The sequence below is a fragment of the Aquila chrysaetos genome, chromosome 9, assembly GCF_900496995.4.
Source record: "Aquila chrysaetos chrysaetos chromosome 9, bAquChr1.4, whole genome shotgun sequence".
NCBI classification, from domain to species: domain Eukaryota; kingdom Metazoa; phylum Chordata; class Aves; order Accipitriformes; family Accipitridae; genus Aquila; species Aquila chrysaetos.
Genome location: NC_044012.1, coordinates 37,201,374 through 37,206,020, shown reverse-complemented (window position 1 = coordinate 37,206,020; position 4,647 = coordinate 37,201,374).

Here is a 4,647-nt window from a genome sequence, read left to right as displayed (position 1 = left end):
TACAAGCTGACAAGAATCCTGTGTGCTGGGTTTCTTACTGTCAGGTAGTTAAAATGGTTGAGAATGGAAGCCCAATGGGAAAACAATCCAAAAGATTTAACAGGCAGCTAATGCATCTTAACTTTGAGGATTCAGAGTAGCATTCACCAAGAAGAAATCCATTTATAGATTCTTAGCAGAAACATGAACTGAGGTTGCCTTTCAGAAATCTAACTTTTCTTCAAGAGCAGTTGGTTACAAAGCATCCTACTCATAACTGTTTGGTTTTTTTCACCCCCCCCCCCCCCCCCATAGGAAGGGCACATGAGCCATAACAAAACACATTTGACTCAAATAGTCCAGTCAGTTACTAGATTTTATTCTAAACAATTAAAGGTTAATTTGGATTGCAACGAAAAAAAGATAAGCCCTAAGCCAACACTCACCTAACGAAAGCAAGCAACTGAAACTCAGCAGCACTGAGAAGAATACCCAACAGAGACCAAATATAGCTTCAACATATATTCATGGTCTGTCTAGAAATGTCTTTGATGTTAAACCTCATATGGCACACTTAGCATTTTTTATAATTCATTTCCTATGGAAACTAATGAGCTTAAGGGTAAAATTACCTCATTGAAAGTCAAAATGGTGAAGTGTGAAGAGGGATGACCTGAAAAGCAGATTTAGAAGCAATCTTTGCATATTAAGCATTGCTGTGGGAAATAGTATAATTAGTTTTCTTCAGAAGTTATTCCTTGGAATTGTGTAAGTGGTATTTCAGCTCCCAAACATCATGCAGAAAGAATGTTAGATAAAATAGGTGGAAAAAATGCAAAATCCCCACACATTCTTTTTAAAATCAAGAGATCCTTTTCCTAACTTCCAGTAACACCGTGACTGTTGATTGATTTTTAGAGGGCAGACTGTAGAAAATAAGGCCCCCTTCCAGCAGAAATTTCTAAGAGGCCATAAGAAACCAGATTTTCAGAGTATAATTTAGAATTGAGCATTCTCTTCTCAAATGCGTAACTCCTTCTACTTGAATCAACTTATTTCCCTAAGCTTTTGCGGTAGGCTAAGCCATCTGCACTACACAGTTCTGCTGAAGACTAGAAATTGATACAAAATGGATGTGTTTTGTTTGCAGAATGAATGACCTAATGATTGATCTCCGAGTGTCACATACCAAGATTTTTCTATTAAATTCAAGGAAAACAGTACCAGAGCTTAAACGCAAATTATCCTACACAGTTGCTGATTCAAATACTTGAGACACACTGAGGGCTCTCAGATTACTTACCACTGACTGTTGAGATTAGTATGTTGTCAGCTATTCCAGCTGCAAAAGGCCATATATTGTATTCTCTTTCTCACAATCATGCTACCATCTTTCTTTATTGAGGAAGTGCTTGGAAGAGCTTATGCTGTGCCAGAACTGATCACTTGATGGGGCATAAATCCAAAATCAGCAGCTTCCTCAAACTAAATTAGTTACAAGTCATTTGTTGACATAATGGAGTATAAAACATTTAAATCCACCAATGTAAGTGTAGGGCAAGCCAAAACCATTACAAGTCTTAAGGTCTATCAGCTTGTCTTTATGGCATACAGAACAACACAGCATTTTCACTTTTACATTACTTAACTTGAGTTTGAACTTCTCTTAAATTTAGTCTAAAGAATAAATGACAGCTGTTTTAAGAACAGCAACAGAGATTAGCTACAACATTAAAGGATATCCAGCTTCAAGTATGGGAACGGCAGCAGTGCAAAAATCCTAGGATGCTAAAGTGCAATGTGAAGCTTAACAACTCTGGCATCACTGTCTTCCACCTCAGATAGAACGGGGCGCAGACAAGTCCTTCTATTTACTCAGCAAGGGAAAAGTTCTGTTCAGAAAAACTTCTATTAATAGTAGCCATTTGAAATCTTATAATTTATACAAATTAGATCATTGTAAAGATGAACATAATATGACAATAATTTTCTCTAGCCTGCTGTTAAATCAGTAAGTGGTATAATGCTTATCACTTCAGTGTTTATGGTGTTGCAAGAAATTAAAATAGTATCCACTTTTTTAAAAGTAGTAACTTACTTTATTTACTAGCATCTTGAAGTCATCTTGTTGACAAAAATTAATTCTATTTAATAGTTTTTTGCTTATATCATTCATTATAATTCCTGTAGAGATACTGATGATCCTTTGTGATATCATCTGACACTTCTAAGAAAGTTTGAGAGAATTTCTTGGAATGACACAAAAACTCATATCATTTTCAGATACTACAAGTTCAAGGATGATATTTAGTTGTAAAATCTCAACATTCAAATAACTAATAGCTTGACCAAGCATTAGCGAGTGTTGGATACATCCATTTCTGTGGTGAGAGAATATGCCACAGAAGAAACAGAAACAGACAACTTCAGTGAATATTTTTTTTTTCTTTTTTAATTAATAACTTCTTAGTTCAGGAAAAAAATAAATCACAAAAGAGAACTGGAAGAACTACTCTCCACCTTCTTTATAAAAGAACTTTCTCAAAGACAGAGACTACATACGTTGTTCACCACTATGCCAAACCCTATCATAATAACCTTGGTTTTTACAACATCTATTCTACCACATCTCACGCTCAGCTTCCAAATATCTCTTATAAAGGAGGTGGGGGTGTGCTTTAGACAGGTTAAAAATATGCTGCACCTTTACAGTATTTAAACAATTACACCAAGCATAGTTCATACATTTATCACATTAACTATCACCTGGTAACCATACATTTAAAAAGGTCTAATGTATAGAGTATGTAATACCCATGACAGATACTCTTACTTACTTAAGAGCATATAAAGATCAGGATTTATTCACCCTCCCCATCTGCAAGTTAATTTCTCATCTCTTCCTGGTACAATATAAATGACAAAAAAATCCCTTCATTCCATTGCACTACCGCAACCCTATATGCATAGAAAGGCAGATTAATTATCTGTAACAGGGAAAAGGAAGAGAGGTTTATAAAAGGAATTTGAAGAACCTCTACTGCACAGGTAGTTTAGATGTTAGGTACATGAGTTTTGTTGTTTGGAGTTTTTTTCCCAATTTTTTTTCTTAAAGTCACGTAATACATCCCTATACAAACATAACTTGAGTAAGTGCAAGTGAGGTTGTACATAGTACTGTAGACACATTATTCTTGACCAACAAAAAAAATTCAGCACAAGAGGCTTGAACACTAGCACAGTGACAAGTCTATGCTGAAAGCCCATCTGGGGTGTGGGAAGTGGTGAATGAGAATGCAAAGCACATTTCTGCATATAATGTGCAAAGGCTTGATCTCCACAACTGCACTCAATTTGCTACATGCACAGCCAGAGATGAAAGTGAGATCAAAACCAGCTGGGAATGGTTGTCCTGAGAAGATACAATAACCATTAAAAAAAAATCTAAACATAAAATACAAATACAGAAGCAACAGAACATTGTTAATAATACTAAAAGACAGAAACACACTGTTGTTGTTAAAAGAAGTTTCAAGTATTATTCCAGATCCAATTTCAATCCTACTCACAGGAGAAAATGCCCAGAGATTAGGAAGAGAAGTCCACACCAAAGTGTATTTTTAATAGCATATGGGCATGGTCAACAGACCCATCCTTGCGACAGCTATTTTAAAAAATAAAAATCTAAACAGAAATGCATCATTCTAATTAGCATTCATATTAAGATGTGCATTACTGGAAATAGCTGTTTAATTCACTGACACCAGTAGACACGATGTGCTGCATCATTTGTGCTCCATTATATCACAAGATATTGTGTGTACACTTTTAACATCAAAGTATAAATCCTGCTCATAAAATAAGGCATACTTAAAAACAACATGGTATCTACAGAGGTAACTTTGTATGCTTTCTTCTCATTCTGTTTCACTCTTCTAGGTATGATGAAAAAGAAAAATTGGTCCCAGTTGAGGTTTGTCAACATTAGCTACCAGATTATGATGAAACAGATCAGATCATTTCAGTTGGTGGGGTGGGGGTGTTGGGATTGATTTATTTTTTTTTAAGGATGCTTGGGACATTTCCTGAACGAGCTCTGCAGAAGGCGTGAAAATAAACTCTATATTTTTTACGTCAGTGACACCAGTGTTCCCCTTCGTCATCCCTATCCCTATCCAGAAATGCCTCCATATTGCTACAATTTGTCCAAACTGAATTATTTTCTGTAAGATTGTTCCTTCCAGTAAAGCTGCTATATTCTGTTTTAAATTATAGCTTTTTCTACATTTTCACCAGTGTATGCATGCTAAAGAACAGCTGCATGGCAGAGGTACATATTTAGCATACAGTATCAAACCAAAAAGAAATTAAAAAAAAATGAACCAGTGTGTCCTACTGGCTGCTCTGTCAAAAGCACTGTTTGGTCTTCTGATATAAAACACTACAGAAGTAATATTAGCAGAAGTCTGTTCTGCTTCAAGTATTACCCCAACTTTAAATGTGATTTTCAAATTTTTGTGCAATTATTTTTGTAATTTAATGTGAATAAAAACATCAACATGACTAAACTAAAAAAAGAAACTGTACTACTTCCACTATAACACCGCACATATGGTAGAAGCTTTAAGTTGAAACGGCTGTTTAATGGACGGAATTATTTTTTTTTTA